Raw genomic sequence first — 14,860 nt, forward strand, 5'->3', positions numbered from 1 at the left:
CCGCGAGGAACGGAGGAAACAGCTCGCCTGGACGGATACACCACCAAGTCTCTACCTCCCTTAGAGGTAGAGGCCTCAGGTACCCTGACACTGTTGATCATATTTATGGACCTGACAACGTATCCAGCCCTTTTTGGATGAATCTTTCTCTTGAATAAATCAAGTTCTAACTATTAAAATCTTCCTCCAATGAGCCTAGGGTTATTTTTCCCCAGAAAAGGCTAATTGGGACTCTTAAATATGAACATATAAATATAAAATATGAATATGAATATGAAAATATGCTAATAGCAGCTCACTTACTTGTTGTAAGGGCCAAGAAGCAAATATCAGTCTGAATTTCCATCAATTTTTCTATTGGCATATCATGTAATATCCATGGAATCTACAGAGTATTTAGCCCTGACATAAAATATCAAAAGGCTATTGCACTCTGGTTTAATTGTTGCAGCATAAAATGAATAGGGAAAGCAAAATCTGGTGGTTTATAAGATACATTATATATGTGCTTACACATCTTTCTGTAGAGACCTTGTACTAATTCAAGGTAAAAATATTTTCTAACATTGTCATTCCTTTTTCTATATTATTATTTATGTGTTTCTATTATGAAAATGTATATGTATGTATACTGTATGAAACATTATTTTTGTGTAAATCTAAATAATTAAAATAAAAAAAAATACAATCAGATTTTTCGATATGCATGATTTAGATATGATTTATATGTGTCTACTCTAAAGTCTCCATTAAGGAATCGTCACACTTTGTTCAAGTTGAGTTTGTTCATAGTAAATGGGAATCCTGGCAAAATTGGGGAAAAATAATGTGAATAATTTATTTTAGCTTGTTAGAAATTTAGTTAAATTCATAGATTACATTGTTAAAATATTGGAAAATAGACAATATGTATAAGATAAAACAAGTGAAATCAAAGTAGGGCTTTATTAACAAACTGCAAAATAGTCAACAACAGAAATCTTTTTTATTATCAAATTAAAACCAAAAATTTTACTAAAACATATTATGCTTGAAGTCTACCAAATGAACCATGTAGTGTATGTTATCAGTGAAAGTAACTGCACAAATGCATATATTTGTATAGATAACAGCAGGTTATGGGAATGGTTCAGTTAGTATAAATAACATAAAATAATAAAATAAATCTAAATATAGTGATGTCCCGAACTGTTCACCGGGAACCGTTCGCCGGCGAACATAGCTTGTTCATGGCGAACACGGCGGGCGAACATATACTATGTTCGGTCCGCCCTCTATTCGTCATCATTGAGTAAAGTTTGACCCTGTACCTCACAGTCAGCAGACACATTCCAGCCAATCAGCAGCAGACCCTCCCTCCCAGACCCTCCCACCTCCATGATGAATAGGGGGCGGACCAACCATCGCATATGTTCACCCGCTGCGTTCGCCACGAACAAGCTATGTTAGCCGGCGAACGATTCCTGGCGAACAGTTCGGGACATCACTATCTAAATATTTAAGAACACTAAAAGAAAAACATAACATGGTTTTCTTTAGTCATTTTCAGAAGATACATAGGTTAATGTATTAAAACAGGAATATGAAGTGAAATCAAATTACCGTATATACTCGAGTATAAGCCAAGTTTTTCAGCACATTTTCTATGCTGAAAAAGCCCCACTCGGCTTATACTCGAGTCAGTGTCTGTATTATGGCAACTTACATTGCCATAATACAGACCAGGACCGCCGGGCTCATTACAAGCCCGGCGGTCCTGTTGGGGACAAACAGCGAGCTGTTACTTACCTTTGCAGCAGCCCCGTTCAGCTCCCCTGTGTAAATCTCGCGAGACTCGCGTCCACCATAGTATTGCCACGGGTTACCGTAGCAATGCTCTGCGCGGCACTCAGACTGCGAGATTTACACAGGGAGATGAACGAAGCTGCTGCAAAGGTAAGTAACAGCTCGCTGCTGCCCCCCCACTGCACAGCCCATGCCACTGGCCCACCAGGGATTGCAATCAACCCCCACCCTGGCCAGGTATCAAGCAGGTAGAGGGGACAAGCTCTCACAGTACCCTTCTGCTTCTTTAAATTCTGGTCAAGGTAAAGCTGTGTTATAAAATACACACCTTAGTAAGGGTGAACATTTTCTGGTGGCTACCTATGAATTACCACCTCACAAGAGAATTTGGGGACTAGTAAATCACCCCATCCTAGCCTGTCTAAAAGGAAGATAAAACTATACTTAATGAGCTTTTTTTTAACATAAATTGATTTATCAGGATTAGGATTATTGTAATATTGAAATAATTAAATATTACATTCATAAAATAATACAAATATTAAAATCAAATAATAAAAATATTAAAATAATAAAAATGCCCTCCCACCACCCAGTTTACACACACTACACAAACACACACACACACACACATTCTGCATTATATACACACACTGCATTCATACACACACATACTCTGCATTATATACACACTCTGCATTATATAAACACACATTCTGCATTCATTATATAAACACACGACAGATATACACACACACACACACACTCCACATTCATTATATACACACACTACACAAACACACACACTCTGCATTCATTATATACACACACTGTAAATAAATATTTCATTAATGTAATTTTATAGGGATCTATTTTTATTTAGAAATTTACCATTAGCTGCTGCATTTCCCACCCTAGGCTTATAATCGAGTCAATAAGTTTTCCCAGTTTTTTGTGGTATAATTAGGTGCCTCGGCTTATATTCGGGTCGGCTTATACTCGAGTATATACGGGTACATTTCAAATTGTATGCCCAAATAGCTGAATTGGACATTTTTCTCAGCTATGTCAAATATGTTGCCAGTTTGGAGATTTTGGCCTGTACATTTTGAACTACTAACATTTAACACTTTACTAAATAACTTTTCATTTTTAAATTAGTTTTAATTTAAGTTCTAATAATCTCGCCCCATTTCTCTGTACAATGAATCCTTCAATAATATATTTGGAATACTGTAAAATGTGTAATTTAGATAAATAAAATATTAAATGCTACATATCTCCTCTGCGCTACTGTTACATATCTCCTGTGTCTTACTTACTGTCTTCAGATGTAGACGCATGTTCAGAAACAGTAATCATGCATTAGCTTTTCTGAAACACACAAATCAGTAGTACTGTTCATGTACAGTGATCACTTAATGCACAGCAGTAAGTTTTCTCCATGTAAACTTGAATCAATGTTTGCCACTAAATTGATTACTTTTTTGTGTCTTTATCGGAAAATGCACATATATGTGGACATGTTTATTAGATGTATTGATTAGATTAACAATGCACTCAGAGGCTGAGAGTCAGGGTGCGTAAGAAATGGAATATTGCTTGTTATCAAAATTGATTTTTATTTTAAAATGTCGCTCTTAATTCTACTAAACAAATATACCTGCATGCTAAATAACCAATTTGCAAACAATTAATTAAACTGATATAATATAGACTTGTCACTTCAGATGGTTTGATAAAGCTCACAGAATCTTCAATGTGCTGGGCTAATTATTTTTGAAAGGTTTAGCTTTTTTTTCTTGGATCATACAGTAACTTTAAATAAAGCATTTAAATGTATATTGCCCATTTCATTTTGTAAGAAGCCAGAATTTCCCAGGATGCATTTGCCTCGTTTATTATTATAGCATTTTGCAACATGTGACAGCAATAATTAAAAAATGTAGTTGATTTATTTGGAGTTCACATTGAATTTAAAGTGATTTTTAAATTTAAGACCAAAGTAGCCAAACTGCAAGCATAGCTTACTAGGAAAATGTTTTCTCGTTTTTATTATTTTGGCCTGAATTTGAAATTCACTTTGAATACACTATATTTTTCCAACAATCCCCACATTGGTGAATAACCCAGTAATAGATTTTCATAAATGCATAATCATGAAACAAAGGTCATTTGTTGACAAATTAGTTGCAAACTTTCGTATTGGACAATTTTCGTACTTTGGTTATTTTGAATTAAAAACATTGCATTATGGTTCAAGATATTAGAATGTATCTCTCACATTTGGAAGATATTGTTACTAGATATTTACTGATAGAAGAAGAGTTAGAAAGGGTGGGAATGTGTGAATTTCCAGTGTGGAGTTTTTTTGCTTCTTTACATTGCATTGCCATTAAAAAAAAGTAGCAGAGACTTTCCACCTGATCGACTCTTCCAAAATGGTAAGAAAACATTTTAATTTGTAGGAATTTTTACAAGGTAAAACACACATCCTAATTTAAAAAAAAAATAAACAAATCAAATTAATGAAAATAAGCAAAGTTCTTTCATTTTTTAGATAAATGTTGTTTTCAATTGTTTTGTTTTCTTATGTTTCTCATTGATAAGGTAAGTGATTACCCATCTTTACCTAGAATAATAGTTTATTTAAGAAGGTAAATATATATTAACAACTCACAATAATTAGTGCATTTGAAATGTAAATTCAAAACAGTATAACTCTCAGACTTTCAATGACGCTTAATAATAATAATTAGGCTTTTCTCAAATATCAACCATTTCGAAAACATTTAGGCCCACTTCTTTAGGAAAGTATATTAATTAGCCTATAATCCTCTTTCCTCCGATACATCATTTGTTTTATGCTATTTGCTATTGCTATTGCTATTGCTTTGCTATTTGTACAAAATGTATCCTTATTTTACCTGTATTTGTATCTTATCTCCTTCAGATTTCAGAAGGGCCCTTATTAGCTCCTTCACCAATATATCTACGTTTGTGATAGAATACCACTCTCATACTATTCTGAATGCTTTTTTGCATAGTACTTGTGGTCTTTCTGAAGGGGGGTGGATGCCATTGGGGTTTTTGATATGCAGGAATTTCATAAACATGCATTATGGGCCCTACCGTATGCTCCCTCACTCCACTTTTTTTACTCTTTCCCACCGGCAACACTAAACCAACCTACCCTGGTGAGGGACATCGATGATGGGACACACTGTGCAAATACTGTGTTGAGGTTTTACTCGGTACCGCTGTTTATCAATTGAATGCAGATAAATGTGCCATGGATACTTCCCTGTACACACTCCAGGTTATGGCTAAGTATTTCAACAGTACTATCCAGAATACACGAGAGATCATGCACTTTGGATTTCTGGGCGTTCTTGCTGTCAAGACCCATAGATAACTTCACAAGGGCCAAAAATAAAATCATAGTGTGTATTACATTGACCACCAGCAGAGCAATTGGAGAACTGTGATCCACACCTCATATTCCATCATAAACTGTGATAGCAAAAAAAATACAAGATTGTATCGAAATGGAGAGCCTTAACTCACAAATTCTTGACACCCCCAAAATGTTTCATAAAATTTGGGACCTATGGATGGACAGAGTCACAACACTAGCATGGTAGATCTCTGTTTCCAACAGTATAACATACCTTTTGCATTCCCCTAAATTACATACCCATTGAGTACAACACACAGTGAATCTCTCCTGCTCTACTTCAATTAACCTAAGTAATCCCCCCTTCCATCCCGCTTCACTTACCTTCCCTAACGGACTTTGGAGTGTAATATATAATATGCAAAGAACTTCAGGATTTTGCCGCAACAAGGTCCAAAACGCTGAGGCTGCACATGCTGTAGAACATGAAGACACACCCATATCTAATACATTTCTTAGTTCCCCCCACTCACATCCTAAATTACACCTTCCTAGAAAGCTCACCTAAATACAACATATCTAACTAGCTAGCATGGAAGGCACACATGACGGAACAATGGGATCTCAACACAACAGGTAGCTTTGAATATACCAAATTCGGAAGGACAAACATTTATATGTCTAGCGAAACAAAATCGTATTTCAATACTGCTTGTTGGACAACATCCAAAAATTGTATTTCAGGTTCATGTATGCTCCTTTTTCAATGTAGATTGTTCATCTGAAGCCTTTAGTGCAATACTCTTGTTTAAAACATAAATAAAGAATTTAAAAAAATATATATAACCAAAACGCCAAAATTCTGTCATCTTGACTCTTAAATTATATTCCTCATATGGAAGAAATTGTCCTGTGAATAAGCATTTTCTACAGGTTCTCCAGTAAATCCTTCAGTTTCAACCATAAAATTATGTTATCCTCCCACTGTTATTGTATAAGAGCTTGTGAAGCTCAATGAGTTAAGTGCTAGCGCAGCAAGGCCCGCTAGTTCTTCCACTCAGCCATTTTTCCATCACAAAATCTTGACATATAAATTTGCAATGTCTCAGTCCATCCCTGACTTTTCACCATTCAGTAGACTTCTGCACACACATGTTGTTACTCTACTACATTGGCATAATTTCATGGTGTTGTTTGGCTACACTGAAATTCAGTACCTAAATTAATTGAGAAATATCATCCAGGCACTGAAAAAAGTCCTGAACAGTGTTTCCTCTGACTGTGCTGGCCTGCAAAAATAGCTACAACATTGTCCGACCTAATGACTATGCAATATCAGACATTTTTGCAATGCAATTTTTGAGCTGCTACAATTAGATTAAAGGATCACTATAGGGTCAGGAACATGTATTCCTGACTATATAGTGTTAAAACCACCATCTAGCCCCCCTGGGCCCCCATGCCTCTATAAATATAGCAAAATCTTACTGTATTCAAGCCTGAAGCTGTAACTCTGCATGCTGTTTGCCTCAGAAAAACAAGCAGTCTGCTGACATCATCAGAAGTGGTAGCCTGAGCCAATCACAGTGCTTCAAACACAGCCCTGGCCAATCAGCATCTGTTCATAGAGATGAATTGAATCAATGGATCTCTATGAGGAAAGTTCAGTGTCTGCATGCAGAGGGAGGAGATACTGAATGTTTGGATGCATTTTAGGCAGCCATGACCCAGGAAGGATCTCTAACAGCCATCTGAGGAGTGGCCAGTGAAGTTATCACGAGGCTGTAATATAAACACTGCATTTTCTCTGGAAAGACAGTGTTTACAGCAAAAAGCCTGAAGGTAATGATTCTACTCACCAGAACAAATTCAATAATCTGTAGTTGTTCTGGTGACTATAGTGTCTCTTTAATGTTTATCTGGTTTAAAAAAAAAAATTAGGAAGAGAACATATTATGAAAAGTATGTTAATATTTTGATATTTTTTGATATATTTTTTATATTTCAATATGTTTATATTTTGAAAGTATCTTTTTAAAAGCTTATCCAAAAATATTAAATCATTTGAAAAACGTATCTAAAAATATTAAACAAGTCCTTGATTTTTATAATATAATATTCTACTAGTGGAGACCCAATGTCGTGTTTCTGGGACTAAAACAATGGGGTTCAACCAATATTTAAAAGGAGTAATTACAAAATATAAAAAACTCCCTACAAAAAGAAAAAGAAAATGAGATAACTTTTGGATCATAGTTAGACAGGCATGCAAGCTCCAAATTTAGCTTTATTGTTTTTATTCACTATAGTAATGGAGCTTCAAGGATACTTAGACAGAAGGAATTGGGTTTGGTGGGAATTATATTTTGAGGAGACTCTCGATGTAAGGGTTACAATTGTGAGTGAATCAACTATATAATTCATGGTAGTTTGTTATATGAGGAGTCCTTTTGGACGACTCTATTATTGGCCCATGTATGTTTGCTAGAACCACTCTGGATCCCAGGTAGAAATATAACACTTAATATAGAGCTATCCTTTTTATTATCCCCATGTTACTCACTCATATTGGATATCAGATATATCTGTTGGTAACCGAATCTGTCTCACAAATTATATTTGATTCAATTTGATATCATGATTCTTACCTTTTGACTTTATCTTCAGGTATTGTATTGTGGGTTACACTCTATCCTGTTTAAATAGTATATGCATACATAATTTCAAGTGCTCTGAATGTATACATCAATACTCCAGCTTATTAGACTTGCCTCTCCATCGGAGATTACCTACAAGTGGATGTCTCCTTGAAAAGTTATTCACTCAGCTACTTACCTACACCAACTGGATAGCTTAAGTAAATGGGGATTTTAAATATTGGAAACCACCATTATAGGTGGTATTGAATAGCGTTAGTTGCATTTTGTAGATAATCCCCCTGCTTTTATTTTTGCTTTATTAGACTGACTATACAAGCCCCAGGGTATCTAACTATTACTAATGAAGTTATCTATTTTTCTTTTTGTTATTTTTGTAGGGACACACCTGTTCTAAATATTTCCCTTAAGGAGGTTTTTAGATTTTGTAATTACATTTTATAATGGTTGATTGTAATCTTTTTTCTTTGCTATTGTGTATTAATAAAACATGGGGAGCAGGAGTCATTTTAAGGGGATTTATCCAAAAATGAAAGGTAAAAGTCAGAATGCAATTGACCACCAATCCTCTGCCCCCCACCTTCCAGACAGATTTGAACAAAGCTTTCCTACAAATCCAGTCTATAGCATAATTGACAGTCCTTCAGTGTGCCCTATCACGTTAACCCTACTGATAGGAAGCAGGCACCTCAAGACTCAATGAAAGGCATTTGAAAAGGGGGGGAGAAGCAGCAGCAGGAGTATTTTTTTTTTTTGGATGGGTAAACAAGGGGATTACTTGCCCCTAAACTGCCATAAGTGTGATTCAAAGTTTCTGCCACATCTCTAAATGGAATAATAACTGAAACTACATGCACTGTTATTATCCAATCCTCATGACCCAGTGGGTAGTCAATGCCAATGTAGTGGTGGGAATACACAACACTCTGCTGTTCTAAAATTCTCTCTGAAATTGGATAAATCATCCAACACATTAAAATATTAAAACATATATCATATATAAAAATCAATACATAATTTATTTTTTATTTTTTTGTTTTAATAATTTTGAAAGTTTATAAAAAAATATTAAATCGTTTTGGAAGCTTATTCAACAATATTAAATTGAGGCCAACGAAAGAAAGGCATTTTTGCCAATAGTAGCACTTTAGAAATCTGTTCTATCAGGTGGGTAATTTTGTTTACCTGATTTGACATGGCCCAAAACAAATATTCTAGAGTGGATTTGTAAATTGTGTCCCGGGATCATGAGGACATTCCTTATTTAACCTCAATGACTGGCACTTTGCTCAACATACCACTGCTCTGCCTAAGCATGGTAAGTTGTGGTGGGAGTGTGTTACGTATTCATCCGCTTATAGAAATGTGGTTAATGACATTTACTGTACACACAGGAAAAGTTGTGCCGAGCAGCAACCTAATCCACAGAAGGGTTAATGCTGAGCAGCAATTATGCAAATGAAACCTGGTGTCACGTATTCATCCGCTTATAGAAATGTGGCCAATGACATTTACTGTCCACTCAGGAAAAGTTGTGCCGAGCAGCAACCTAATCCACAGAAGGGTTAATGCTGAGCAGCAATTATGCAAATTAAACCTGGTAACTGACTTTGGGGTCAAATGCCGGTTACAGCCTATCAGAACTAAAGGAGGGGTATTTAGGCCCAGTTCTCATCCTGCTCAGTGCCCTGTCATGGTTTCCCTTGTGGTTGTCCAAGAGCATTCCTGTTATTAGTTTTCTACCTGGTTTTTGACTTTGGCTTTGTTTATTGACTTCTCTATATTCTGGTATCCTGACTCCTGGCTTTCCTCATCGCTGCGTCCCTTTCTGTGTTCCCTGACCTCGGCTAGTATTTTTGACTATTCTACGTACGTTAAATCCGGCCATTCTAAGGACCAGTAATACGTTACTTATTTGTCATCCGTGCTATACAGTTCTGCGTGCTGGATCAAACAGTAATCCTAACAGAGTGCTGCTGCTAGTGTTGTTGCTACACCTTTTATTTATTTTTTTATTTATTTAATTGTAGTGGTTATTACCTGCCTTATGTTTGTGTTAAAAAATGGGTTGCTGCTTGGTGAATTTACTACTACTTGTCATGTTCCTGGGCAGGTCAGAGAGGAGACAATTGCCAGGGTTATTGGTTGAAACTTTATTTGTCTTTTTAGACATAAGAATTTACTTGAAATAAAGAATTAAGGCAATATGCCACAAAAAGGATACTTTGAGAATTAAAACAGAATAAAGGCAATATGCCACAAACAGGAGTAAATGAATAAAGTATTTTATATACAAGTAGGTTTGAAGTTATTCCCAAATAGATTAGTAGTTTGTGGAATGTCACACTGCAGCCAGGTTCAGGATGTTACAGGGTTGAAATGGTTAAAGCTGGTAAGTACTTTCAGTATAATATAGTACAGGTTGCTTAACCCCTTAAGGACCAAACTTCTGGAATAAAAGGGAATCATGACATGTCACACATGTCATGTGTCCTTAAGGGGTTAAAGGATTATGCAGAGTTGCAGCAGTTGAGACAAGTAAGTAGATTCCAGTATAATGTAATACAAGTTGCTTACAGGATTATGCAGAGTTGCAGCAGTTGAGACAGGTAAGTAGATTCCAGTAAGATGTAATACAAGTTGCCTACAGGATTATGCAGAGTTGCAGCAGTTGGGACAGGTAAGTAGATGTCAGTATATTGTAATAGAGGTTGCTTACAGGATCTTGCAGATTTGCAGTAGTTGAAGATAAGAGTTTCAGGAGGATTCCAGCGATGGGACACACTGAGTCTCAATAGAGGATCAGGATGTTTTTCAGGAGCCAGGATACAGGATACAGGATATTTTCAGGAGCCAGGATACAGGATGTTTTATGTCAGAACACTGACTTCAATGTAAAGGCCATGTGAAGAGTTGGGTGTGGCCTTTTATAGCAGACTTGGAAGATCATATGAGGCTGGTGACAGCAACTAAGGGTTCACTAGTGGCTAGGGAATGCCACTAGAGGCGAGAAACAGGAATAAAATAAAACAATACCTAATAATCTAAATGGAGAACTTATTGCCCCCCCCCCCCGGCTCCCACCCCTGAGCAGTGGGTGGGGGCCCTAAAGTAAAAAAAGGAGGGAGGACCTATTGTCCTCTCCCCAGCCCCCACCCCTGAGCGGCGGGTGGGGGCCCTAAAATAAAAAAAGGGGGGGGACCTATTGTCCTCCCCCCAGCCCCCACCCCTGAGTGGTGGGTAGGGCCCTAAATACAAATATGGGGGGGACTTATTGTCCTCTCTCTGGCCCCCACCCCTAAGCGGTGGTTGGGGGCCCTAAATAAAAATTGAACCCGCCCAAAAAATTAACCCCTACCTACCCCCTCACCCTAAAAATAATGAGGGGGGGACCTTTAACTAAGTACCTGTAAAAATAAAATAAAACTTACCATTTGATGTTTTCTTTCTTCTAAAATCTTATTTTTTCAGCCCCAAAAAAGGCCAAATAAAAATCCATAATAACCGATGCACTTAAAAAAAAAAAAAAAGTAACCAATCAGAGTGTTATGAGTCAAATTACACAGCGTGGGAAAATTCCAAAGAACTTTCCCACGCTGTATAAAATGACACAGAGCACTCAGATTGGTGGATTTCAAGCCAACCAATCAGAGTGCTGTGACAGGTAAATGTAGAGACTTACCTGTCAGTCTCTTCATTTACCTGTCAGAGCACTCTGAATGGATGACTTAAACCCACCAATCAGAGTGCTCTGAGCCTAATTGCAGGGCGAGGCAAGGCTTTAGAAGCCTTCCCCCACCCTGCAGAGCTCAGTCTGCGCAGAGCCCTCCATGGGTGAAGATGGATTTTTTTGGGGGGGCTCGTTTTTTTTTTTTTTTTAAGTGCGTCAGTTATTATGGATTTTTATTTGGCCTTTTATTGGGGCTGTAAAAAATAAGATTTTAGAAGAAAGAAAACATCAAATGTTACGTTTTTATTTTATTTTTACAGGTACTTAGTTAAAGGTCCGCCCTCATTATTTTTAGGGTGAGGGAGATAGGTAGGGGTTCATTTTTTGGGTGAAGGGAGTGACTAGGGGTTTGGGGACCCCTACTCACCTGGGGGGTTAAATTAGTATTTAGGGCCCCCACACACCAGGGGCCAGGGGCAGGACATTAGGTCCCCCCCCCCAATTTTTATTTAGGGCCCCCACCTGCCGCTCAGGGGTGGGGGCCGGGGAGGAGGATAATAGGTCCCACCCCCTTATTAGAATTTAGGGCCCCCACCCACCACTCATGGGTGGGGGAGTGGGAGGACAATAGGTCCCCCCCTTATTTTACTTTAGGGCCCCCACCTGCCATTCAGGGGTGGGGGCTCACTAGGGGGGAACCTTTTTTTTTTTTTTTTAAACAGTGAGCAGCCATAGGCTGCTCACTGTTTAATAGACATGCCCCTACTCACGGTATAGCAAATAGGGGCATCATTTAATAATACTGAGTAATCTTTACTTAGTATTAGTAAATTTGTCTGAAAAACCAATTCGGGTTATTTTTCTTCCACTGGGTAAGTATATTAGTACTTAGGCAATACTTTTGCAGCCCTCTAGCCCTTTCCAGGACTTTTTTAGAGCCATTTTAGTGCCCAAAAGTTCAGGTCCCGATTGACTTCAATGGGGTTTGGATTCGGGGTCAAGTTCGGGTCAAGTTCGAGTCCCAAACTCGAACTTATTGCCGAAATTCTGCTGAACCCGGCGAACCCGAACATCCAGGTGTCCGCTCAACTCTATTCACTGGCAATAAAATTGCAGAATATACTTAAGGACAGCAAACTGAATTCATGTTTTTTTTTACATGTCTTCATAATTATACACACAAACACACACACATATACACATGCTCTCACACACGCAGACATGCTCACACACACACACAAACACAAACTAAATAGCAGGATTCATGCACATTTTGGGGGTTAAGATATTTATTCATTATCTAAAACTAATATATAACCTTTCCTTTAATATGTATTATACTTCATCTATTAACATAAAACATGAAAAATTCCCTTACAGAAAGTAAGTTTAACATTTGAAAACTCTCTCAATTTATTCACTGTAAAATAGAGGTCATAACACAATTTGAATAATATTCCAATAATATAAAGTATTTAACCATCTGTGATTTAATTTCTTATCATCTAAAAGATGATGAAAGAAGTGGCATATCTGGCTAAATTGCATAGATTGAGTTTAATTTATCAGATCTTTGTTATATAAAATGCTATCAATTATTTTTAATGATTCTTATTACATCAATTTATTATCTGAGGAATAGATTTTCAGAATGCTAGTTTCTATTTTTTTTCAGTTCAGGCTTTCTTTTCAATTTATTGTGTTTAACAAACTCAGCTGTTTAAGGTTCTATTGTTTAATCTTGTATAGAAAACTGGCTGATAAAAAAAAAAGTAAAATATACTCTTTCCAAATCTCTGAAATTGTTAGAAAAATATTTTAAGCTGTTACCTTTCAATTTTCTTACCTTGTTCAATATGTCGTATTGTTTATCTAGTGCACATGGGTGGGATTTCTTTTTAGTGCTATAGGAATAATAACTATTTTATTTTTGTGTCTATTGTAAACAGTACTCCTAGTTAACCATTTATCTGATTCCTGCTTTAACCCCTTAAGGACACATGACGTGTGTGACATGTCATGATTCCCTTTTATTCCAGAAGTTTGGTCCTTAAGGGGTTAAAGTTTTCAGCAGAACTAGAAGATAATAACATAACCAGGACGTAAAATTGGTGACTTATATACTGGTTTATGCTATTGTTAGTTATTTATAAGTTTATGTATGTGTGTCTTATGTTATCGGTGTTTGAGTACAAATTTATCAACTTTATTTTTTTTATTGAATAATAAAACATAATCTTACTACGTGTTCTTTTCACTCACTCCTATATATGGCATAACCTAACTTGAAATACATTAAATGAGAATAGACACTCTGTTTGTGCAATATTCTTAACATCATTTTAGAAATAAATTGCCCTTAAAAACTGCAATCTTTATATTGCTGGGTTAAATCGTCCCTTAGTAGTTTGTCATACTGATAGCTTCTAGAGTACTAGAGGTGCTTCTGAGTAACTGGCTGAATGAAACTCAGTCACATGATGGAGAAGCCCCCATAGGAAAGCATTGATTCCAAGTCTCCTATGGGGATGTCGTGGGAAGTGAAGGAAGTAAGATAGTTACATTTTTATTTTAGAGAACAAACAGGAGAAGTGAGGATTATTTTTAAGGACACATGACATGTGTGACATGTCATGATTCCCTTTTATTACAGAAGTTTGGTCCTTAAGGGATTAAGCAGATACAGGGACACTAAATATTAGTAATATGGGTTTGTATTCCTAATACTTTAGTGTTCCTTTAATATTAACCACAATAAAATATTTATATCCTGAAGATACAATAAGAGCACAAGGGTAGAGCAGAATTAAAGCGCAACATGTAGCTCAAAAAGGGTTAGCTCGATAAATGGTTGTTAGCTGAAAATAGGGTTAGGGAAATACATTTTTGTTTGTTTAAATCAATTTTAGATTATATATTATTTTATATGTTTGTGATCTAGTTACAATAGTTACATAGGCTTAAAAGAGACGTGTCCATCAATTTCAGCCTTTCTTTCATCTATTTTTGCTGTTGATCCAAGAGAAGGCAAAAAAAAACAAATTGAAGCACTTCTAATTTAGATCAAGAAGCTATTGCACCACAAATTACAAATTATATCCCTGAATATTATGTTTGCAAGTATGCATCTAGTTGCTGTTTAAACATCTGTACAGACTCTGATAAAACCCCTTCTTCAGGGAGTGGATTCCACATAATTATTGTTCTTACTGGAAAAAAAAAATCTAAATATTCTATTGAAGATACAATGGAACCCATTAGATAATATATAAATCTACATGATTTTTAGGAGGTGTTGAAGAACAACAAGTGGAGGGTATTAAGAAGGATTCCCCTGGTAAAATGGTGGAC

Source organism: Pelobates fuscus, chromosome 9 (genome assembly GCF_036172605.1).
Source record: "Pelobates fuscus isolate aPelFus1 chromosome 9, aPelFus1.pri, whole genome shotgun sequence".
NCBI classification, from domain to species: domain Eukaryota; kingdom Metazoa; phylum Chordata; class Amphibia; order Anura; family Pelobatidae; genus Pelobates; species Pelobates fuscus.